Below are 26043 nucleotides of genomic sequence, written 5' to 3'. Positions count from 1 at the left end.
CCAAAACTGAGTCATTCAGATCACATGAGCACCCAAGCATGCTTGAAACTCATTCAAATGCAAGTGCTTCTATCTGTTGTCTTGATTGTTTCCCACTCATTCCTTTTGGTTTGGGGAATATGTCAAAATCCCATGCCCAGAGAACTTCAGATAGAGTTCGCGGAAATGCTCAGTGGACAACCCAGGCAGGGTAAGGATCAGCATTTCCACACTACTCAGAGAATTTTTATTTTCAGGGATGGATTTTTAGCTCAATTCAAGTTGAAGAAAAGTGGTTTCGTGAAAATCGCAGAAAATTTTTTTTCAGAAACTCCGGGGTGCCTGGAGGTCGCGGCGCACCACGCGACAGTTGTATTCCAAAACAGAGTCACTCAGATCACACGAGCACCCAAGCATGCTTGAAACTCATTCAAATGCAAGTGCTTCTATCTGTTGTCTTGATTGTTTCCCACTCATTCCTTTTGGTTTGGGGAATATGTCAAAATCCCATGCCCAGAGAACTCCAGATAGAGTTCGCGGAAATGCTCAGTGGACAACCCAGGCAGGGTAAGGATCAGCATTTCCACACTACTCAGAGAATTTTTATTTTCAGGGATGGATTTTTAGCCCAATTCAAGTTGAAGAAAAGTGGTTTCGTGAAAATCGCAGAAAATTTTTTTTCAGAAACTCCGGGGTGCCTGGAGGTCGCGGTGCACCACGCGACAGTTGTATTCCAAAACTGAGTCACTCAGATCACACGAGTACCCAAGCATGCTTGAAACTCATTCAAATGCAAGTGCTTCTATCTGTTGTCTTGATTGTTTCCCACTCATTTCTTTTGGTTTGGGGAATATGTCAAAATCCCATGCCCAGAGAACTTCAGATAGAGTTCGCGGAAATGCTCAGTTGACAACCCAGGCAGGTTAAGGATCAGCATTTCCACACTACTCAGAGAATTTTTATTTTCAGGGATGGATTTTTAGCTCAATTCAAGTTGAAGAAAAGTGGTTTCGTGAAAATCGCAGAAAAATTTTTTTCAGAAACTCCGGGGTGCCTGGAGGTCGCGGTGCACCACGCGACAGTTGTATTCCAAAACCGAGTCACTCAGATCACACGAGCACCCAAGCATGCTTGAAACTCATTCAAATGCAAGTGCTTCTATCTGTTGTCTTGATTGTTTCCCACTCATTCCTTTTGGTTTGGGGAATATGTCAAAATCCCATGCCCAGAGAACTTCAGATAGAGTTAGCGGAAATGCTCAGTGGACAACCCAGGCAGGGTAAGGATCAGCATTTCCACACTACTCAGAGAATTTTTATTTTCAGGGATGGATTTTTAGCTCAATTCAAGTTGAAGAAAAGTGGTTTCGTGAAAATCGCAGAAAAATTTTTTTCAGAAACTCCGGGGTGCCTGGAGGTCGCGGTGCACCACGCGACAGTTGTATTCCAAAACTGAGTCATTCAGATCACATGAGCACCCAAGCATGCTTGAAACTCATTCAAATGCAAGTGCTTCTATCTGTTGTCTTGATTGTTTCCCACTCATTCCTTTTGGTTTGGGGAATATGTCAAAATCCCATGCCCAGAGAACTTCAGATAGAGTTCGCGGAAATGCTCAGTGCACAACCCAGGCAGGGTAAGGATCAGCATTTCCACACTACTCAGAGAATTTTTATTTTCAGGGATGGATTTTTAGCCCAATTCAAGTTGAAGAAAAGTGGTTTCGTGAAAATCGCAGAACATTTTTTTTCAGAAACTCCGGGGTGCCTGGAGGTCGCGGTGCACCACGCGACAGTTGTATTCCAAAACTGAGTCACTCAGATCACACGAGTACCCAAGCATGCTTGAAACTCATTCAAATGCAAGTGCTTCTATCTGTTGTCTTGATTGTTTCCCACTCATTCCTTTTGGTTTGGGGAATATGTCAAAATCCCATGCCCAGAGAACTTCAGATAGAGTTAGCGGAAATGCTCAGTGGACAACCCAGGCAGGGTAAGGATCAGCATTTCCACACTACTCAGAGAATTTTTATTTTCAGGGATGGATTTTTAGCCCAATTCAAGTTGAAGAAAAGTGGTTTCGTGAAAATCGCAGAAAATTTTTTTTCAGAAACTCCGGGGTGCCTGGAGGTCGCGGTGCACCACGCGACAGTTGTATTCCAAAACTGAGTCACTCAGATCACACGAGTACCCAAGCATGCTTGAAACTCATTCAAATGCAAGTGCTTCTATCTGTTGTCTTGATTGTTTCCCACTCATTCCTTTTGGTTTGGGGAATATGTCAAAATCCCATGCCCAGAGAACTTCAGATAGAGTTAGCGGAAATGCTCAGTGGACAACCCAGGCAGGGTAAGGATCAGCATTTCCACACTACTCAGAGAATTTTTATTTTCAGGGATGGATTTTTAGCTCAATTCAAGTTGAAGAAAAGTGGTTTCGTGAAAATCGCAGAAAAATTTTTTTCAGAAACTCCGGGGTGCCTGGAGGTCGCGGTGCACCACGCGACAGTTGTATTCCAAAACTGAGTCATTCAGATCACATGAGCACCCAAGCATGCTTGAAACTCATTCAAATGCAAGTGCTTCTATCTGTTGTCTTGATTGTTTCCCACTCATTCCTTTTGGTTTGGGGAATATGTCAAAATCCCATGCCCAGAGAACTTCAGATAGAGTTCGCGGAAATGCTCAGTGGACAACCCAGGCAGGGTAAGGATCAGCATTTCCACACTACTCAGAGAATTTTTATTTTCAGGGATGGATTTTTAGCTCAATTCAAGTTGAAGAAAAGTGGTTTCGTGAAAATCGCAGAAAAATTTTTTTCAGAAACTCCGGGGTGCCTGGAGGTCGCGGTGCACCACGCGACAGTTGTATTCCAAAACAGAGTCACTCAGATCACACGAGCACCCAAGCATGCTTGAAACTCATTCAAATGCAAGTGCTTCTATCTGTTGTCTTGATTGTTTCCCACTCATTCCTTTTGGTTTGGGGAATATGTCAAAATCCCATGCCCAGAGAACTTCAGATAGAGTTCGCGGAAATGCTCAGTGGACAACCCAGGCAGGGTAAGGATCAGCATTTCCACACTACTCAGAGAATTTTTATTTTCAGGGATGGATTTTTAGCTCAATTCAAGTTGAAGAAAAGTGGTTTCGTGAAAATCGCAGAAAAATTTTTTTCAGAAACTCCGGGGTGCCTGGAGGTCGCGGTGCACCACGCGACAGTTGTATTCCAAAACAGAGTCACTCAGATCACACGAGCACCCAAGCATGCTTGAAACTCATTCAAATGCAAGTGCTTCTATCTGTTGTCTTGATTGTTTCCCACTCATTCCTTTTGGTTTGGGGAATATGTCAAAATCCCATGCCCAGAGAACTTCAGATAGAGTTCGCGGAAATGCTCAGTGGACAACCCAGGCAGGGTAAGGATCAGCATTTCCACACTACTCAGAGAATTTTTATTTTCAGGGATGGATTTTTAGCCCAATTCAAGTTGAAGAAAAGTGGTTTCGTGAAAATCGCAGAAAAATTTTTTTCAGAAACTCCGGGGTGCCTGGAGGTCGCGGTGCACCACGCGACAGTTGTATTCCAAAACCGAGTCACTCAGATCACACGAGCACCCAAGCATGCTTGAAACTCATTCAAATGCAAGTGCTTCTATCTGTTGTCTTGATTGTTTCCCACTCATTCCTTTTGGTTTGGGGAATATGTCAAAATCCCATGCCCAGAGAACTTCAGATAGAGTTAGCGGAAATGCTCAGTGGACAACCCAGGCAGGGTAAGGATCAGCATTTCCACACTACTCAGAGAATTTTTATTTTCAGGGATGGATTTTTAGCTCAATTCAAGTTGAAGAAAAGTGGTTTCGTGAAAATCGCAGAAAAAATTTTTTCAGAAACTCCGGGGTGCCTGGAGGTCGCGGTGCACCACGCGACAGTTGTATTCCAAAACAGAGTCACTCAGATCACACGAGCACCCAAGCATGCTTGAAACTCATTCAAATGCAAGTGCTTCTATCTGTTGTCTTGATTGTTTCCCACTCATTCCTTTTGGTTTGGGGAATATGTCAAAATCCCATGCCCAGAGAACTTCAGATAGAGTTCGCGGAAATGCTCAGTGCACAACCCAGGCAGGGTAAGGATCAGCATTTCCACACTACTCAGAGAATTTTTATTTTCAGGGATGGATTTTTAGCCCAATTCAAGTTGAAGAAAAGTGGTTTCGTGAAAATCGCAGAACATTTTTTTTCAGAAACTCCGGGGTGCCTGGAGGTCGCGGTGCACCACGCGACAGTTGTATTCCAAAACTGAGTCACTCAGATCACACGAGTACCCAAGCATGCTTGAAACTCATTCAAATGCAAGTGCTTCTATCTGTTGTCTTGATTGTTTCCCACTCATTCCTTTTGGTTTGGGGAATATGTCAAAATCCCATGCCCAGAGAACTTCAGATAGAGTTAGCGGAAATGCTCAGTGGACAACCCAGGCAGGGTAAGGATCAGCATTTCCACACTACTCAGAGAATTTTTATTTTCAGGGATGGATTTTTAGCCCAATTCAAGTTGAAGAAAAGTGGTTTCGTGAAAATCGCAGAAAATTTTTTTTCAGAAACTCCGGGGTGCCTGGAGGTCGCGGTGCACCACGCGACAGTTGTATTCCAAAACTGAGTCACTCAGATCACACGAGTACCCAAGCATGCTTGAAACTCATTCAAATGCAAGTGCTTCTATCTGTTGTCTTGATTGTTTCCCACTCATTCCTTTTGGTTTGGGGAATATGTCAAAATCCCATGCCCAGAGAACTTCAGATAGAGTTAGCGGAAATGCTCAGTGGACAACCCAGGCAGGGTAAGGATCAGCATTTCCACACTACTCAGAGAATTTTTATTTTCAGGGATGGATTTTTAGCTCAATTCAAGTTGAAGAAAAGTGGTTTCGTGAAAATCGCAGAAAAATTTTTTTCAGAAACTCCGGGGTGCCTGGAGGTCGCGGTGCACCACGCGACAGTTGTATTCCAAAACTGAGTCATTCAGATCACATGAGCACCCAAGCATGCTTGAAACTCATTCAAATGCAAGTGCTTCTATCTGTTGTCTTGATTGTTTCCCACTCATTCCTTTTGGTTTGGGGAATATGTCAAAATCCCATGCCCAGAGAACTCCAGATAGAGTTCGCGGAAATGCTCAGTGGACAACCCAGGCAGGGTAAGGATCAGCATTTCCACACTACTCAGAGAATTTTTATTTTCAGGGATGGATTTTTAGCCCAATTCAAGTTGAAGAAAAGTGGTTTCGTGAAAATCGCAGAAAATTTTTTTTCAGAAACTCCGGGGTGCCTGGAGGTCGCGGTGCACCACGCGACAGTTGTATTCCAAAACTGAGTCACTCAGATCACACGAGTACCCAAGCATGCTTGAAACTCATTCAAATGCAAGTGCTTCTATCTGTTGTCTTGATTGTTTCCCACTCATTCCTTTTGGTTTGGGGAATATGTCAAAATCCCATGCCCAGAGAACTTCAGATAGAGTTCGCGGAAATGCTCAGTTGACAACCCAGGCAGGTTAAGGATCAGCATTTCCACACTACTCAGAGAATTTTTATTTTCAGGGATGGATTTTTAGCTCAATTCAAGTTGAAGAAAAGTGGTTTCGTGAAAATCGCAGAAAAATTTTTTTCAGAAACTCCGGGGTGCCTGGAGGTCGCGGTGCACCACGCGACAGTTGTATTCCAAAACCGAGTCACTCAGATCACACGAGCACCCAAGCATGCTTGAAACTCATTCAAATGCAAGTGCTTCTATCTGTTGTCTTGATTGTTTCCCACTCATTCCTTTTGGTTTGGGGAATATGTCAAAATCCCATGCCCAGAGAACTTCAGATAGAGTTAGCGGAAATGCTCAGTGGACAACCCAGGCAGGGTAAGGATCAGCATTTCCACACTACTCAGAGAATTTTTATTTTCAGGGATGGATTTTTAGCTCAATTCAAGTTGAAGAAAAGTGGTTTCGTGAAAATCGCAGAAAAATTTTTTTCAGAAACTCCGGGGTGCCTGGAGGTCGCGGTGCACCACGCGACAGTTGTATTCCAAAACTGAGTCATTCAGATCACATGAGCACCCAAGCATGCTTGAAACTCATTCAAATGCAAGTGCTTCTATCTGTTGTCTTGATTGTTTCCCACTCATTCCTTTTGGTTTGGGGAATATGTCAAAATCCCATGCCCAGAGAACTTCAGATAGAGTTCGCGGAAATGCTCAGTGCACAACCCAGGCAGGGTAAGGAACAGCATTTCCACACTACTCAGAGAATTTTTATTTTCAGGGATGGATTTTTAGCCCAATTCAAGTTGAAGAAAAGTGGTTTCGTGAAAATCGCAGAACATTTTTTTTCAGAAACTCCGGGGTGCCTGGAGGTCGCGGTGCACCACGCGACAGTTGTATTCCAAAACTGAGTCACTCAGATCACACGAGTACCCAAGCATGCTTGAAACTCATTCAAATGCAAGTGCTTCTATCTGTTGTCTTGATTGTTTCCCACTCATTCCTTTTGGTTTGGGGAATATGTCAAAATCCCATGCCCAGAGAACTTCAGATAGAGTTAGCGGAAATGCTCAGTGGACAACCCAGGCAGGGTAAGGATCAGCATTTCCACACTACTCAGAGAATTTTTATTTTCAGGGATGGATTTTTAGCCCAATTCAAGTTGAAGAAAAGTGGTTTCGTGAAAATCGCAGAAAATTTTTTTTCAGAAACTCCGGGGTGCCTGGAGGTCGCGGTGCACCACGCGACAGTTGTATTCCAAAACTGAGTCACTCAGATCACACGAGTACCCAAGCATGCTTGAAACTCATTCAAATGCAAGTGCTTCTATCTGTTGTCTTGATTGTTTCCCACTCATTCCTTTTGGTTTGGGGAATATGTCAAAATCCCATGCCCAGAGAACTTCAGATAGAGTTAGCGGAAATGCTCAGTGGACAACCCAGGCAGGGTAAGGATCAGCATTTCCACACTACTCAGAGAATTTTTATTTTCAGGGATGGATTTTTAGCTCAATTCAAGTTGAAGAAAAGTGGTTTCGTGAAAATCGCAGAAAAATTTTTTTCAGAAACTCCGGGGTGCCTGGAGGTCGCGGTGCACCACGCGACAGTTGTATTCCAAAACAGAGTCACTCAGATCACACGAGCACCCAAGCATGCTTGAAACTCATTCAAATGCAAGTGCTTCTATCTGTTGTCTTGATTGTTTCCCACTCATTCCTTTTGGTTTGGGGAATATGTCAAAATCCCATGCCCAGAGAACTTCAGATAGAGTTCGCGGAAATGCTCAGTGGACAACCCAGGCAGGGTAAGGATCAGCATTTCCACACTACTCAGAGAATTTTTATTTTCAGGGATGGATTTTTAGCTCAATTCAAGTTGAAGAAAAGTGGTTTCGTGAAAATCGCAGAACATTTTTTTTCAGAAACTCCGGGGTGCCTGGAGGTCGCGGTGCACCACGCGACAGTTGTATTCCAAAACTGAGTCACTCAGATCACACGAGTACCCAAGCATGCTTGAAACTCATTCAAATGCAAGTGCTTCTATCTGTTGTCTTGATTGTTTCCCACTCATTCCTTTTGGTTTGGGGAATATGTCAAAATCCCATGCCCAGAGAACTTCAGATAGAGTTAGCGGAAATGCTCAGTGGACAACCCAGGCAGGGTAAGGATCAGCATTTCCACACTACTCAGAGAATTTTTATTTTCAGGGATGGATTTTTAGCCCAATTCAAGTTGAAGAAAAGTGGTTTCGTGAAAATCGCAGAAAATTTTTTTTCAGAAACTCCGGGGTGCCTGGAGGTCGCGGTGCACCACGCGACAGTTGTATTCCAAAACTGAGTCACTCAGATCACACGAGTACCCAAGCATGCTTGAAACTCATTCAAATGCAAGTGCTTCTATCTGTTGTCTTGATTGTTTCCCACTCATTCCTTTTGGTTTGGGGAATATGTCAAAATCCCATGCCCAGAGAACTTCAGATAGAGTTAGCGGAAATGCTCAGTGGACAACCCAGGCAGGGTAAGGATCAGCATTTCCACACTACTCAGAGAATTTTTATTTTCAGGGATGGATTTTTAGCTCAATTCAAGTTGAAGAAAAGTGGTTTCGTGAAAATCGCAGAAAAATTTTTTTCAGAAACTCCGGGGTGCCTGGAGGTCGCGGTGCACCACGCGACAGTTGTATTCCAAAACTGAGTCATTCAGATCACATGAGCACCCAAGCATGCTTGAAACTCATTCAAATGCAAGTGCTTCTATCTGTTGTCTTGATTGTTTCCCACTCATTCCTTTTGGTTTGGGGAATATGTCAAAATCCCATGCCCAGAGAACTCCAGATAGAGTTCGCGGAAATGCTCAGTGGACAACCCAGGCAGGGTAAGGATCAGCATTTCCACACTACTCAGAGAATTTTTATTTTCAGGGATGGATTTTTAGCCCAATTCAAGTTGAAGAAAAGTGGTTTCGTGAAAATCGCAGAAAATTTTTTTTCAGAAACTCCGGGGTGCCTGGAGGTCGCGGTGCACCACGCGACAGTTGTATTCCAAAACTGAGTCACTCAGATCACACGAGTACCCAAGCATGCTTGAAACTCATTCAAATGCAAGTGCTTCTATCTGTTGTCTTGATTGTTTCCCACTCATTCCTTTTGGTTTGGGGAATATGTCAAAATCCCATGCCCAGAGAACTTCAGATAGAGTTCGCGGAAATGCTCAGTTGACAACCCAGGCAGGTTAAGGATCAGCATTTCCACACTACTCAGAGAATTTTTATTTTCAGGGATGGATTTTTAGCTCAATTCAAGTTGAAGAAAAGTGGTTTCGTGAAAATCGCAGAAAAATTTTTTTCAGAAACTCCGGGGTGCCTGGAGGTCGCGGTGCACCACGCGACAGTTGTATTCCAAAACCGAGTCACTCAGATCACACGAGCACCCAAGCATGCTTGAAACTCATTCAAATGCAAGTGCTTCTATCTGTTGTCTTGATTGTTTCCCACTCATTCCTTTTGGTTTGGGGAATATGTCAAAATCCCATGCCCAGAGAACTTCAGATAGAGTTAGCGGAAATGCTCAGTGGACAACCCAGGCAGGGTAAGGATCAGCATTTCCACACTACTCAGAGAATTTTTATTTTCAGGGATGGATTTTTAGCTCAATTCAAGTTGAAGAAAAGTGGTTTCGTGAAAATCGCAGAAAAATTTTTTTCAGAAACTCCGGGGTGCCTGGAGGTCGCGGTGCACCACGCGACAGTTGTATTCCAAAACTGAGTCATTCAGATCACATGAGCACCCAAGCATGCTTGAAACTCATTCAAATGCAAGTGCTTCTATCTGTTGTCTTGATTGTTTCCCACTCATTCCTTTTGGTTTGGGGAATATGTCAAAATCCCATGCCCAGAGAACTTCAGATAGAGTTCGCGGAAATGCTCAGTGCACAACCCAGGCAGGGTAAGGAACAGCATTTCCACACTACTCAGAGAATTTTTATTTTCAGGGATGGATTTTTAGCCCAATTCAAGTTGAAGAAAAGTGGTTTCGTGAAAATCGCAGAACATTTTTTTTCAGAAACTCCGGGGTGCCTGGAGGTCGCGGTGCACCACGCGACAGTTGTATTCCAAAACTGAGTCACTCAGATCACACGAGTACCCAAGCATGCTTGAAACTCATTCAAATGCAAGTGCTTCTATCTGTTGTCTTGATTGTTTCCCACTCATTCCTTTTGGTTTGGGGAATATGTCAAAATCCCATGCCCAGAGAACTTCAGATAGAGTTAGCGGAAATGCTCAGTGGACAACCCAGGCAGGGTAAGGATCAGCATTTCCACACAACTCAGAGAATTTTTATTTTCAGGGATGGATTTTTAGCCCAATTCAAGTTGAAGAAAAGTGGTTTCGTGAAAATCGCAGAAAATTTTTTTTCAGAAACTCCGGGGTGCCTGGAGGTCGCGGTGCACCACGCGACAGTTGTATTCCAAAACTGAGTCACTCAGATCACACGAGTACCCAAGCATGCTTGAAACTCATTCAAATGCAAGTGCTTCTATCTGTTGTCTTGATTGTTTCCCACTCATTCCTTTTGGTTTGGGGAATATGTCAAAATCCCATGCCCAGAGAACTTCAGATAGAGTTAGCGGAAATGCTCAGTGGACAACCCAGGCAGGGTAAGGATCAGCATTTCCACACTACTCAGAGAATTTTTATTTTCAGGGATGGATTTTTAGCTCAATTCAAGTTGAAGAAAAGTGGTTTCGTGAAAATCGCAGAAAAATTTTTTTCAGAAACTCCGGGGTGCCTGGAGGTCGCGGTGCACCACGCGACAGTTGTATTCCAAAACAGAGTCACTCAGATCACACGAGCACCCAAGCATGCTTGAAACTCATTCAAATGCAAGTGCTTCTATCTGTTGTCTTGATTGTTTCCCACTCATTCCTTTTGGTTTGGGGAATATGTCAAAATCCCATGCCCAGAGAACTTCAGATAGAGTTCGCGGAAATGCTCAGTGGACAACCCAGGCAGGGTAAGGATCAGCATTTCCACACTACTCAGAGAATTTTTATTTTCAGGGATGGATTTTTAGCTCAATTCAAGTTGAAGAAAAGTGGTTTCGTGAAAATCGCAGAAAAATTTTTTTCAGAAACTCCGGGGTGCCTGGAGGTCGCGGTGCACCACGCGACAGTTGTATTCCAAAACAGAGTCACTCAGATCACACGAGCACCCAAGCATGCTTGAAACTCATTCAAATGCAAGTGCTTCTATCTGTTGTCTTGATTGTTTCCCACTCATTCCTTTTGGTTTGGGGAATATGTCAAAATCCCATGCCCAGAGAACTTCAGATAGAGTTCGCGGAAATGCTCAGTGGACAACCCAGGCAGGGTAAGGATCAGCATTTCCACACTACTCAGAGAATTTTTATTTTCAGGGATGGATTTTTAGCCCAATTCAAGTTGAAGAAAAGTGGTTTCGTGAAAATCGCAGAAAATTTTTTTTCAGAAACTCCGGGGTGCCTGGAGGTCGCGGTGCACCACGCGACAGTTGTATTCCAAAACTGAGTCACTCAGATCACACGAGTACCCAAGCATGCTTGAAACTCATTCAAATGCAAGTGCTTCTATCTGTTGTCTTGATTGTTTCCCACTCATTCCTTTTGGTTTGGGGAATATGTCAAAATCCCATGCCCAGAGAACTTCAGATAGAGTTCGCGGAAATGCTCAGTTGACAACCCAGGCAGGTTAAGGATCAGCATTTCCACACTACTCAGAGAATTTTTATTTTCAGGGATGGATTTTTAGCTCAATTCAAGTTGAAGAAAAGTGGTTTCGTGAAAATCGCAGAAAAATTTTTTTCAGAAACTCCGGGGTGCCTGGAGGTCGCGGTGCACCACGCGACAGTTGTATTCCAAAACCGAGTCACTCAGATCACACGAGCACCCAAGCATGCTTGAAACTCATTCAAATGCAAGTGCTTCTATCTGTTGTCTTGATTGTTTCCCACTCATTCCTTTTGGTTTGGGGAATATGTCAAAATCCCATGCCCAGAGAGCTTCAGATAGAGTTAGCGGAAATGCTCAGTGGACAACCCAGGCAGGGTAAGGATCAGCATTTCCACACTACTCAGAGAATTTTTATTTTCAGGGATGGATTTTTAGCTCAATTCAAGTTGAAGAAAAGTGGTTTCGTGAAAATCGCAGAAAAATTTTTTTCAGAAACTCCGGGGTGCCTGGAGGTCGCGGTGCACCACGCGACAGTTGTATTCCAAAACTGAGTCATTCAGATCACATGAGCACCCAAGCATGCTTGAAACTCATTCAAATGCAAGTGCTTCTATCTGTTGTCTTGATTGTTTCCCACTCATTCCTTTTGGTTTGGGGAATATGTCAAAATCCCATGCCCAGAGAACTTTAGATAGAGTTCGCGGAAATGCTCAGTGCACAACCCAGGCAGGGTAAGGATCAGCATTTCCACACTACTCAGAGAATTTTTATTTTCAGGGATGGATTTTTAGCCCAATTCAAGTTGAAGAAAAGTGGTTTCGTGAAAATCGCAGAACATTTTTTTTCAGAAACTCCGGGGTGCCTGGAGGTCGCGGTGCACCACGCGACAGTTGTATTCCAAAACTGAGTCACTCAGATCACACGAGTACCCAAGCATGCTTGAAACTCATTCAAATGCAAGTGCTTCTATCTGTTGTCTTGATTGTTTCCCACTCATTCCTTTTGGTTTGGGGAATATGTCAAAATCCCATGCCCAGAGAACTTCAGATAGAGTTAGCGGAAATGCTCAGTGGACAACCCAGGCAGGGTAAGGATCAGCATTTCCACACTACTCAGAGAATTTTTATTTTCAGGGATGGATTTTTAGCCCAATTCAAGTTGAAGAAAAGTGGTTTCGTGAAAATCGCAGAAAATTTTTTTTCAGAAACTCCGGGGTGCCTGGAGGTCGCGGTGCACCACGCGACAGTTGTATTCCAAAACTGAGTCACTCAGATCACACGAGTACCCAAGCATGCTTGAAACTCATTCAAATGCAAGTGCTTCTATCTGTTGTCTTGATTGTTTCCCACTCATTCCTTTTGGTTTGGGGAATATGTCAAAATCCCATGCCCAGAGAACTTCAGATAGAGTTAGCGGAAATGCTCAGTGGACAACCCAGGCAGGGTAAGGATCAGCATTTCCACACTACTCAGAGAATTTTTATTTTCAGGGATGGATTTTTAGCTCAATTCAAGTTGAAGAAAAGTGGTTTCGTGAAAATCGCAGAAAAATTTTTTTCAGAAACTCCGGGGTGCCTGGAGGTCGCGGTGCACCACGCGACAGTTGTATTCCAAAACTGAGTCATTCAGATCACATGAGCACCCAAGCATGCTTGAAACTCATTCAAATGCAAGTGCTTCTATCTGTTGTCTTGATTGTTTCCCACTCATTCCTTTTGGTTTGGGGAATATGTCAAAATCCCATGCCCAGAGAACTTCAGATAGAGTTCGCGGAAATGCTCAGTGGACAACCCAGGCAGGGTAAGGATCAGCATTTCCACACTACTCAGAGAATTTTTATTTTCAGGGATGGATTTTTAGCTCAATTCAAGTTGAAGAAAAGTGGTTTCGTGAAAATCGCAGAAAAATTTTTTTCAGAAACTCCGGGGTGCCTGGAGGTCGCGGTGCACCACGCGACAGTTGTATTCCAAAACAGAGTCACTCAGATCACACGAGCACCCAAGCATGCTTGAAACTCATTCAAATGCAAGTGCTTCTATCTGTTGTCTTGATTGTTTCCCACTCATTCCTTTTGGTTTGGGGAATATGTCAAAATCCCATGCCCAGAGAACTTCAGATAGAGTTCGCGGAAATGCTCAGTGGACAACCCAGGCAGGGTAAGGATCAGCATTTCCACACTACTCAGAGAATTTTTATTTTCAGGGATGGATTTTTAGCTCAATTCAAGTTGAAGAAAAGTGGTTTCGTGAAAATCGCAGAAAAATTTTTTTCAGAAACTCCGGGGTGCCTGGAGGTCGCGGTGCACCACGCGACAGTTGTATTCCAAAACAGAGTCACTCAGATCACACGAGCACCCAAGCATGCTTGAAACTCATTCAAATGCAAGTGCTTCTATCTGTTGTCTTGATTGTTTCCCACTCATTCCTTTTGGTTTGGGGAATATGTCAAAATCCCATGCCCAGAGAACTTCAGATAGAGTTCGCGGAAATGCTCAGTGGACAACCCAGGCAGGGTAAGGATCAGCATTTCCACACTACTCAGAGAATTTTTATTTTCAGGGATGGATTTTTAGCCCAATTCAAGTTGAAGAAAAGTGGTTTCGTGAAAATCGCAGAAAATTTTTTTTCAGAAACTCCGGGGTGCCTGGAGGTCGCGGTGCACCACGCGACAGTTGTATTCCAAAACTGAGTCACTCAGATCACACGAGTACCCAAGCATGCTTGAAACTCATTCAAATGCAAGTGCTTCTATCTGTTGTCTTGATTGTTTCCCACTCATTCCTTTTGGTTTGGGGAATATGTCAAAATCCCATGCCCAGAGAACTTCAGATAGAGTTCGCGGAAATGCTCAGTTGACAACCCAGGCAGGTTAAGGATCAGCATTTCCACACTACTCAGAGAATTTTTATTTTCAGGGATGGATTTTTAGCTCAATTCAAGTTGAAGAAAAGTGGTTTCGTGAAAATCGCAGAAAAATTTTTTTCAGAAACTCCGGGGTGCCTGGAGGTCGCGGTGCACCACGCGACAGTTGTATTCCAAAACCGAGTCACTCAGATCACACGAGCACCCAAGCATGCTTGAAACTCATTCAAATGCAAGTGCTTCTATCTGTTGTCTTGATTGTTTCCCACTCATTCCTTTTGGTTTGGGGAATATGTCAAAATCCCATGCCCAGAGAACTTCAGATAGAGTTAGCGGAAATGCTCAGTGGACAACCCAGGCAGGGTAAGGATCAGCATTTCCACACTACTCAGAGAATTTTTATTTTCAGGGATGGATTTTTAGCTCAATTCAAGTTGAAGAAAAGTGGTTTCGTGAAAATCGCAGAAAAATTTTTTTCAGAAACTCCGGGGTGCCTGGAGGTCGCGGTGCACCACGCGACAGTTGTATTCCAAAACTGAGTCATTCAGATCACATGAGCACCCAAGCATGCTTGAAACTCATTCAAATGCAAGTGCTTCTATCTGTTGTCTTGATTGTTTCCCACTCATTCCTTTTGGTTTGGGGAATATGTCAAAATCCCATGCCCAGAGAACTTCAGATAGAGTTCGCGGAAATGCTCAGTGGACAACCCAGGCAGGGTAAGGATCAGCATTTCCACACTACTCAGAGAATTTTTATTTTCAGGGATGGATTTTTAGCCCAATTCAAGTTGAAGAAAAGTGGTTTCGTGAAAATCGCAGAAAATTTTTTTTCAGAAACTCCGGGGTGCCTGGAGGTCGCGGTGCACCACGCGACAGTTGTATTCCAAAACTGAGTCACTCAGATCACACGAGTACCCAAGCATGCTTGAAACTCATTCAAATGCAAGTGCTTCTATCTGTTGTCTTGATTGTTTCCCACTCATTCCTTTTGGTTTGGGGAATATGTCAAAATCCCATGCCCAGAGAACTTCAGATAGAGTTCGCGGAAATGCTCAGTTGACAACCCAGGCAGGTTAAGGATCAGCATTTCCACACTACTCAGAGAATTTTTATTTTCAGGGATGGATTTTTAGCTCAATTCAAGTTGAAGAAAAGTGGTTTCGTGAAAATCGCAGAAAATTTTTTTTCAGAAACTCCGGGGTGCCTGGAGGTCGCGGTGCACCACGCGACAGTTGTATTCCAAAACCGAGTCACTCAGATCACACGAGCACCCAAGCATGCTTGAAACTCATTCAAATGCAAGTGCTTCTATCTGTTGTCTTGATTGTTTCCCACTCATTCCTTTTGGTTTGGGGAATATGTCAAAATCCCATGCCCAGAGAACTTCAGATAGAGTTCGCGGAAATGCTAAGTGCACAACCCAGGCAGGGTAAGGATCAGCATTTCCACACAACTCAGAGAATTTTTATTTTCAGGGATGGATTTTTAGCTCAATTCAAGTTGAAGAAAAGTGGTTTCGTGAAAATCGCAGAAAAATTTTTTTCAGAAACTCCGGGGTGCCTGGAGGTCGCGGTGCACCACGCGACAGTTGTATTCCAAAACAGAGTCACTCAGATCACACGAGCACCCAAGCATGCTTGAAACTCATTCAAATGCAAGTGCTTCTATCTGTTGTCTTGATTGTTTCCCACTCATTCCTTTTGGTTTGGGGAATATGTCAAAATCCCATGCCCAGAGAACTTCAGATAGAGTTCGCGGAAATGCTCAGTGCACAACCCAGGCAGGGTAAGGATCAGCATTTCCACACTACTCAGAGAATTTTTATTTTCAGGGATGGATTTTTAGCCCAATTCAAGTTGAAGAAAAGTGGTTTCGTGAAAATCGCAGAACATTTTTTTTCAGAAACTCCGGGGTGCCTGGAGGTCGCGGTGCACCACGCGACAGTTGTATTCCAAAACTGAGTCACTCAGATCACACGAGTACCCAAGCATGCTTGAAACTCATTCAAATGCAAGTGCTTCTATCTGTTGTCTTGATTGTTTCCCACTCATTCCTTTTGGTTTGGGGAATATGTCAAAATCCCATGCCCAGAGAACTTCAGATAGAGTTAGCGGAAATGCTCAGTGGACAACCCAGGCAGGGTAAGGATCAGCATTTCCACACTACTCAGAGAATTTTTATTTTCAGGGATGGATTTTTAGCCCAATTCAAGTTGAAGAAAAGTGGTTTCGTGAAAATCGCAGAAAATTTTTTTTCAGAAACTCCGGGGTGCCTGGAGGTCGCGGTGCACCACGCGACAGTTGTATTCCAAAACTGAGTCACTCAGATCACACGAGTACCCAAGCATGCTTGAAACTCATTCAAATGCAAGTGCTTCTATCTGTTGTCTTGATTGTTTCCCACTCATTCCTTTTGGTTTGGGGAATATGTCAAAATCCCATGCCCAGAGAACTTCAGATAGAGTTAGCGGAAATGCTCAGTTGACAACCCAGGCAGGTTAAGGATCAGCATTTCCACACTACTCAGAGAATTTTTATTTTCAGGGATGGATTTTTAGCTCAATTCAAGTTGAAGAAAAGTGGTTTCGTGAAAATCGCAGAAAAATTTTTTTCAGAAACTCCGGGGTGCCTGGAGGTCGCGGTGCACCACGCGACAGTTGTATTCCAAAACTGAGTCATTCAGATCACATGAGCACCCAAGCATGCTTGAAACTCATTCAAATGCAAGTGCTTCTATCTGTTGTCTTGATTGTTTCCCACTCATTCCTTTTGGTTTGGGGAATATGTCAAAATCCCATGCCCAGAGAACTTCAGATAGAGTTCGCGGAAATGCTCAGTGGACAACCCAGGCAGGGTAAGGATCAGCATTTCCACACTACTCAGAGAATTTTTATTTTCAGGGATGGATTTTTAGCTCAATTCAAGTTGAAGAAAAGTGGTTTCGTGAAAATCGCAGAAAAATTTTTTTCAGAAACTCCGGGGTGCCTGGAGGTCGCGGCGCACCACGCGACAGTTGTATTCCAAAACAGAGTCACTCAGATCACACGAGCACCCAAGCATGCTTGAAACTCATTCAAATGCAAGTGCTTCTATCTGTTGTCTTGATTGTTTCCCACTCATTCCTTTTGGTTTGGGGAATATGTCAAAATCCCATGCCCAGAGAACTCCAGATAGAGTTCGCGGAAATGCTCAGTGGACAACCCAGGCAGGGTAAGGATCAGCATTTCCACACTACTCAGAGAATTTTTATTTTCAGGGATGGATTTTTAGCCCAATTCAAGTTGAAGAAAAGTGGTTTCGTGAAAATCGCAGAAAATTTTTTTTCAGAAACTACGGGGTGCCTGGAGGTCGCGGTGCACCACGCGACAGTTGTATTCCAAAACTGAGTCACTCAGATCACACGAGTACCCAAGCATGCTTGAAACTCATTCAAATGCAAGTGCTTCTATCTGTTGTCTTGATTGTTTCCCACTCATTCCTTTTGGTTTGGGGAATATGTCAAAATCCCATGCCCAGAGAACTTCAGATAGAGTTCGCGGAAATGCTCAGTTGACAACCCAGGCAGGTTAAGGATCAGCATTTCCACACTACTCAGAGAATTTTTATTTTCAGGGATGGATTTTTAGCTCAATTCAAGTTGAAGAAAAGTGGTTTCGTGAAAATCGCAGAAAAATTTTTTTCAGAAACTCCGGGGTGCCTGGAGGTCGCGGTGCACCACGCGACAGTTGTATTCCAAAACCGAGTCACTCAGATCACACGAGCACCCAAGCATGCTTGAAACTCATTCAAATGCAAGTGCTTCTATCTGTTGTCTTGATTGTTTCCCACTCATTCCTTTTGGTTTGGGGAATATGTCAAAATCCCATGCCCAGAGAACTTCAGATAGAGTTAGCGGAAATGCTCAGTGGACAACCCAGGCAGGGTAAGGATCAGCATTTCCACACTACTCAAAGAATTTTTATTTTCAGGGATGGATTTTTAGCTCAATTCAAGTTGAAGAAAAGTGGTTTCGTGAAAATCGCAGAAAAATTTTTTTCAGAAACTCCGGGGTGCCTGGAGGTCGCGGTGCACCACGCGACAGTTGTATTCCAAAACTGAGTCATTCAGATCACATGAGCACCCAAGCATGCTTGAAACTCATTCAAATGCAAGTGCTTCTATCTGTTGTCTTGATTGTTTCCCACTCATTCCTTTTGGTTTGGGGAATATGTCAAAATCCCATGCCCAGAGAACTTCAGATAGAGTTCGCGGAAATGCTCAGTGCACAACCCAGGCAGGGTAAGGATCAGCATTTCCACACTACTCAGAGAATTTTTATTTTCAGGGATGGATTTTTAGCCCAATTCAAGTTGAAGAAAAGTGGTTTCGTGAAAATCGCAGAACATTTTTTTTCAGAAACTCCGGGGTGCCTGGAGGTCGCGGTGCACCACGCGACAGTTGTATTCCAAAACTGAGTCACTCAGATCACACGAGTACCCAAGCATGCTTGAAACTCATTCAAATGCAAGTGCTTCTATCTGTTGTCTTGATTGTTTCCCACTCATTCCTTTTGGTTTGGGGAATATGTCAAAATCCCATGCCCAGAGAACTTCAGATAGAGTTAGCGGAAATGCTCAGTGGACAACCCAGGCAGGGTAAGGATCAGCATTTCCACACTACTCAGAGAATTTTTATTTTCAGGGATGGATTTTTAGCCCAATTCAAGTTGAAGAAAAGTGGTTTCGTGAAAATCGCAGAAAATTTTTTTTCAGAAACTCCGGGGTGCCTGGAGGTCGCGGTACACCACGCGACAGTTGTATTCCAAAACTGACTCACTCAGATCACACGAGTACCCAAGCATGCTTGAAACTCATTCAAATGCAAGTGCTTCTATCTGTTGTCTTGATTGTTTCCCACTCATTCCTTTTGGTTTGGGGAATATGTCAAAATCCCATGCCCAGAGAACTTCAGATAGAGTTAGCGGAAATGCTCAGTGGACAACCCAGGCAGGGTAAGGATCAGCATTTCCACACTACTCAGAGAATTTTTATTTTCAGGGATGGATTTTTAGCCCAATTCAAGTTGAAGAAAAGTGGTTTCGTGAAAATCGCAGAAAAATTTTTTTCAGAAACTCCGGGGTGCCTGGAGGTCGCGGTGCACCACGCGACAGTTGTATTCCAAAACTGAGTCATTCAGATCACATGAGCACCCAAGCATGCTTGAAACTCATTCAAATGCAAGTGCTTCTATCTGTTGTCTTGATTGTTTCCCACTCATTCCTTTTGGTTTGGGGAATATGTCAAAATCCCATGCCCAGAGAACTTCAGATAGAGTTAGCGGAAATGCTCAGTGGACAACCCAGGCAGGGTAAGGATCAGCATTTCCACACTACTCAGAGAATTTTTATTTTCAGGGATGGATTTTTAGCCCAATTCAAGTTGAAGAAAAGTGGTTTCGTGAAAATCGCAGAAAAATTTTTTTCAGAAACTCCGGGGTGCCTGGAGGTCGCGGTGCACCACGCGACAGTTGTATTCCAAAACTGAGTCATTCAGATCACATGAGCACCCAAGCATGCTTGAAACTCATTCAAATGCAAGTGCTTCTATCTGTTGTCTTGATTGTTTCCCACTCATTCCTTTTGGTTTGGGGAATATGTCAAAATCCCATGCCCAGAGAACTTCAGATAGAGTTCGCGGAAATGCTCAGTGGACAACCCAGGCAGGGTAAGGATCAGCATTTCCACACTACTCAGAGAATTTTTATTTTCAGGGATGGATTTTTAGCTCAATTCAAGTTGAAGAAAAGTGGTTTCGTGAAAATCGCAGAAAAATTTTTTTCAGAAACTCCGGGGTGCCTGGAGGTCGCGGTGCACCACGCGACAGTTGTATTCCAAAACAGAGTCACTCAGATCACACGAGCACCCAAGCATGCTTGAAACTCATTCAAATGCAAGTGCTTCTATCTGTTGTCTTGATTGTTTCCCACTCATTCCTTTTGGTTTGGGGAATATGTCAAAATCCCATGCCCAGAGAACTTCAGATAGAGTTCGCGGAAATGCTCAGTGGACAACCCAGGCAGGGTAAGGATCAGCATTTCCACACTACTCAGAGAATTTTTATTTTCAGGGATGGATTTTTAGCTCAATTCAAGTTGAAGAAAAGTGGTTTCGTGAAAATCGCAGAAAAATTTTTTTCAGAAACTCCGGGGTGCCTGGAGGTCGCGGTGCACCACGCGACAGTTGTATTCCAAAACAGAGACACTCAGATCACACGAGCACCCAAGCATGCTTGAAACTCATTCAAATGCAAGTGCTTCTATCTGTTGTCTTGATTGTTTCCCACTCATTCCTTTTGGTTTGGGGAATATGTCAAAATCCCATGCCCAGAGAACTTCAGATAGAGTTCGCGGAAATGCTCAGTGGACAACCCAGGCAGGGTAAGGATCAGCATTTCCACACTACTCAGAGAATTTTTATTTTCAGGGATGGATTTTTAGCCCAATTCAAGTTGAAGAAAAGTGGTTTCGTGAAAATCGCAGAACATTTTTTTTCAGAAACTCCGGGGTGCCTGGAGGTCGCGGTGCACCACGCGACAGTTGTATTCCAAAACTGAGTCACTCAGATCACACGAGTACCCAAGCATGCTTGAAACTCATTCAAATGCAAGTGCTTCTATCTGTTGTCTTGATTGTTTCCCACTCATTCCTTTTGGTTTGGGGAATATGTCAAAATCCCATGCCCAGAGAACTTCAGATAGAGTTCGCGGAAATGCTCAGTTGACAACCCAGGCAGGTTAAGGATCAGCATTTCCACACTACTCAGAGAATTTTTATTTTCAGGGATGGATTTTTAGCTCAATTCAAGTTGAAGAAAAGTGGTTTCGTGAAAATCGCAGAAAAATTTTTTTCAGAAACTCCGGGGTGCCTGGAGGTCGCGGTGCACCACGCGACAGTTGTATTCCAAAACCGAGTCACTCAGATCACACGAGCACCCAAGCATGCTTGAAACTCATTCAAATGCAAGTGCTTCTATCTGTTGTCTTGATTGTTTCCCACTCATTCCTTTTGGTTTGGGGAATATGTCAAAATCCCATGCCCAGAGAACTTCAGATAGAGTTAGCGGAAATGCTCAGTGGACAACCCAGGCAGGGTAAGGATCAGCATTTCCACACTACTCAGAGAATTTTTATTTTCAGGGATGGATTTTTAGCTCAATTCAAGTTGAAGAAAAGTGGTTTCGTGAAAATCGCAGAAAAATTTTTTTCAGAAACTCCGGGGTGCCTGGAGGTCGCGGTGCACCACGCGACAGTTGTATTCCAAAACTGAGTCATTCAGATCACATGAGCACCCAAGCATGCTTGAAACTCATTCAAATGCAAGTGCTTCTATCTGTTGTCTTGATTGTTTCCCACTCATTCCTTTTGGTTTGGGGAATATGTCAAAATCCCATGCCCAGAGAACTTCAGATAGAGTTCGCGGAAATGCTCAGTGCACAACCCAGGCAGGGTAAGGATCAGCATTTCCACACTACTCAGAGAATTTTTATTTTCAGGGATGGATTTTTAGCCCAATTCAAGTTGAAGAAAAGTGGTTTCGTGAAAATCGCAGAACATTTTTTTTCAGAAACTCCGGGGTGCCTGGAGGTCGCGGTGCACCACGCGACAGTTGTATTCCAAAACTGAGTCACTCAGATCACACGAGTACCCAAGCATGCTTGAAACTCATTCAAATGCAAGTGCTTCTATCTGTTGTCTTGATTGTTTCCCACTCATTCCTTTTGGTTTGGGGAATATGTCAAAATCCCATGCCCAGAGAACTTCAGATAGAGTTAGCGGAAATGCTCAGTGGACAACCCAGGCAGGGTAAGGATCAGCATTTCCACACTACTCAGAGAATTTTTATTTTCAGGGATGGATTTTTAGCCCAATTCAAGTTGAAGAAAAGTGGTTTCGTGAAAATCGCAGAAAATTTTTTTTCAGAAACTCCGGGGTGCCTGGAGGTCGCGGTGCACCACGCGACAGTTGTATTCCAAAACTGAGTCACTCAGATCACATGAGCACCCAAGCATGCTTGAAACTCATTCAAATGCAAGTGCTTCTATCTGTTGTCTTGATTGTTTCCCACTCATTCCTTTTGGTTTGGGGAATATGTCAAAATCCCATGCCCAGAGAACTTCAGATAGAGTTCGCGGAAATGCTCAGTGCACAACCCAGGCAGGGTAAGGATCAGCATTTCCACACTACTCAGAGAATTTTTATTTTCAGGGATGGATTTTTAGCCCAATTCAAGTTGAAGAAAAGTGGTTTCGTGAAAATCGCAGAACATTTTTTTTCAGAAACTCCGGGGTGCCTGGAGGTCGCGGTGCACCACGCGACAGTTGTATTCCAAAACTGAGTCACTCAGATCACACGAGTACCCAAGCATGCTTGAAACTCATTCAAATGCAAGTGCTTCTATCTGTTGTCTTGATTGTTTCCCACTCATTCCTTTTGGTTTGGGGAATATGTCAAAATCCCATGCCCAGAGAACTTCAGATAGAGTTAGCGGAAATGCTCAGTGGACAACCCAGGCAGGGTAAGGATCAGCATTTCCACACTACTCAGAGAATTTTTATTTTCAGGGATGGATTTTTAGCCCAATTCAAGTTGAAGAAAAGTGGTTTCGTGAAAATCGCAGAAAATTTTTTTTCAGAAACTCCGGGGTGCCTGGAGGTCGCGGTGCACCACGCGACAGTTGTATTCCAAAACTGAGTCACTCAGATCACACGAGTACCCAAGCATGCTTGAAACTCATTCAAATGCAAGTGCTTCTATCTGTTGTCTTGATTGTTTCCCACTCATTCCTTTTGGTTTGGGGAATATGTCAAAATCCCATGCCCAGAGAACTTCAGATAGAGTTAGCGGAAATGCTCAGTGGACAACCCAGGCAGGGTAAGGATCAGCATTTCCACACTACTCAGAGAATTTTTATTTTCAGGGATGGATTTTTAGCTCAATTCAAGTTGAAGAAAAGTGGTTTCGTGAAAATCGCAGAAAAATTTTTTTCAGAAACTCCGGGGTGCCTGGAGGTCGCGGTGCACCACGCGACAGTTGTATTCCAAAACTGAGTCATTCAGATCACATGAGCACCCAAGCATGCTTGAAACTCATTCAAATGCAAGTGCTTCTATCTGTTGTCTTGATTGTTTCCCACTCATTCCTTTTGGTTTGGGGAATATGTCAAAATCCCATGCCCAGAGAACTTCAGATAGAGGTCGCGGAAATGCTCAGTGGACAACCCAGGCAGGGTAAGGATCAGCATTTCCACACTACTCAGAGAATTTTTATTTTCAGGGATGGATTTTTAGCTCAATTCAAGTTGAAGAAAAGTGGTTTCGTGAAAATCGCAGAAAAATTTTTTTCAGAAACTCCGGGGTGCCTGGAGGTCGCGGTGCACCACGCGACAGTTGTATTCCAAAACAGAGTCACTCAGATCACACGAGCACCCAAGCATGCTTGAAACTCATTCAAATGCAAGTGCTTCTATCTGTTGTCTTGATTGTTTCCCACTCATTCCTTTTGGTTTGGGGAATATGTCAAAATCCCATGCCCAGAGAACTTCAGATAGAGTTCGCGGAAATGCTCAGTGGACAACCCAGGCAGGGTAAGGATCAGCATTTCCACACTACTCAGAGAATTTTTATTTTCAGGGATGGATTTTTAGCTCAATTCAAGTTGAAGAAAAGTGGTTTCGTGAAAATCGCAGAAAAATTTTTTTCAGAAACTCCGGGGTGCCTGGAGGTCGCGGTGCACCACGCGACAGTTGTATTCCAAAACAGAGTCACTCAGATCACACGAGCACCCAAGCATGCTTGAAACTCATTCAAATGCAAGTGCTTCTATCTGTTGTCTTGATTGTTTCCCACTCATTCCTTTTGGTTTGGGGAATATGTCAAAATCCCATGCCCAGAGAACTTCAGATAGAGTTCGCGGAAATGCTCAGTGGACAACCCAGGCAGGGGAAGGATCAGCATTTCCACACTACTCAGAGAATTTTTATTTTCAGGGATGGATTTTTAGCCCAATTCAAGTTGAAGAAAAGTGGTTTCGTGAAAATCGCAGAAAATTTTTTTTCAGAAACTCCGGGGTGCCTGGAGGTCGCGGTGCACCACGCGACAGTTGTATTCCAAAACTGAGTCACTCAGATCACACGAGTACCCAAGCATGCTTGAAACTCATTCAAATGCAAGTGCTTCTATCTGTTGTCTTGATTGTTTCCCACTCATTCCTTTTGGTTTGGGGAATATGTCAAAATCCCATGCCCAGAGAACTTCAGATAGAGTTCGCGGAAATGCTCAGTTGACAACCCAGGCAGGTTAAGGATCAGCATTTCCACACTACTCAGAGAATTTTTATTTTCAGGGATGGATTTTTAGCTCAATTCAAGTTGAAGAAAAGTGGTTTCGTGAAAATCGCAGAAAAATTTTTTTCAGAAACTCCGGGGTGCCTGGAGGTCGCGGTGCACCACGCGACAGTTGTATTCCAAAACCGAGTCACTCAGATCACACGAGCACCCAAGCATGCTTGAAACTCATTCAAATGCAAGTGCTTCTATCTGTTGTCTTGATTGTTTCCCACTCATTCCTTTTGGTTTGGGTAATATGTCAAAATCCCATGCCCAGAGAACTTCAGATAGAGTTAGCGGAAATGCTCAGTGGACAACCCAGGCAGGGTAAGGATCAGCATTTCCACACTACTCAGAGAATTTTTATTTTCAGGGATGGATTTTTAGCTCAATTCAAGTTGAAGAAAAGTGGTTTCGTGAAAATCGCAGAAAAATTTTTTTCAGAAACTCCGGGGTGCCTGGAGGTCGCGGTGCACCACGCGACAGTTGTATTCCAAAACTGAGTCATTCAGATCACATGAGCACCCAAGCATGCTTGAAACTCATTCAAATGCAAGTGCTTCTATCTGTTGTCTTGATTGTTTCCCACTCATTCCTTTTGGTTTGGGGAATATGTCAAAATCCCATGCCCAGAGAACTTCAGATAGAGTTCGCGGAAATGCTCAGTGCACAACCCAGGCAGGGTAAGGATCAGCATTTCCACACTACTCAGAGAATTTTTATTTTCAGGGATGGATTTTTAGCCCAATTCAAGTTGAAGAAAAGTGGTTTCGTGAAAATCGCAGAACATTTTTTTTCAGAAACTCCGGGGTGCCTGGAGGTCGCGGTGCACCACGCGACAGTTGTATTCCAAAACTGAGTCACTCAGATCACACGAGTACCCAAGCATGCTTGAAACTCATTCAAATGCAAGTGCTTCTATCTGTTGTCTTGATTGTTTCCCACTCATTCCTTTTGGTTTGGGGAATATGTCAAAATCCCATGCCCAGAGAACTTCAGATAGAGTTCGCGGAAATGCTCAGTGGACAACCCAGGCAGGGTAAGGATCAGCATTTCCACACTACTCAGAGAATTTTTATTTTCAGGGATGGATTTTTAGCCCAATTCAAGTTGAAGAAAAGTGGTTTCGTGAAAATCGCAGAAAATTTTTTTTCAGAAACTCCGGGGTGCCTGGAGGTCGCGGTGCACCACGCGACAGTTGTATTCCAAAACTGAGTCACTCAGATCACACGAGTACCCAAGCATGCTTGAAACTCATTCAAATGCAAGTGCTTCTATCTGTTGTCTTGATTGTTTCCCACTCATTCCTTTTGGTTTGGGGAATATGTCAAAATCCCATGCCCAGAGAACTTCAGATAGAGTTCGCGGAAATGCTCAGTTGACAACCCAGGCAGGTTAAGGATCAGCATTTCCCCACTACTCAGAGAATTTTTATTTTCAGGGATGGATTTTTAGCTCAATTCAAGTTGAAGAAAAGTGGTTTCGTGAAAATCGCAGAAAATTTTTTTTCAGAAACTCCGGGGTGCCTGGAGGTCGCGGTGCACCACGCGACAGTTGTATTCCAAAACCGAGTCACTCAGATCACACGAGCACCCAAGCATGCTTGAAACTCATTC

This window comes from Lepisosteus platostomus, chromosome 7 (genome assembly GCF_059453375.1).
Source record: "Lepisosteus platostomus isolate fLepPlt1 chromosome 7, fLepPlt1.hap1, whole genome shotgun sequence".
Lineage (NCBI taxonomy): Eukaryota > Metazoa > Chordata > Actinopteri > Semionotiformes > Lepisosteidae > Lepisosteus > Lepisosteus platostomus.
The sequence above is the reverse complement of the archived record's forward strand: the minus strand, read 5'-3'. Positions refer to the sequence as shown.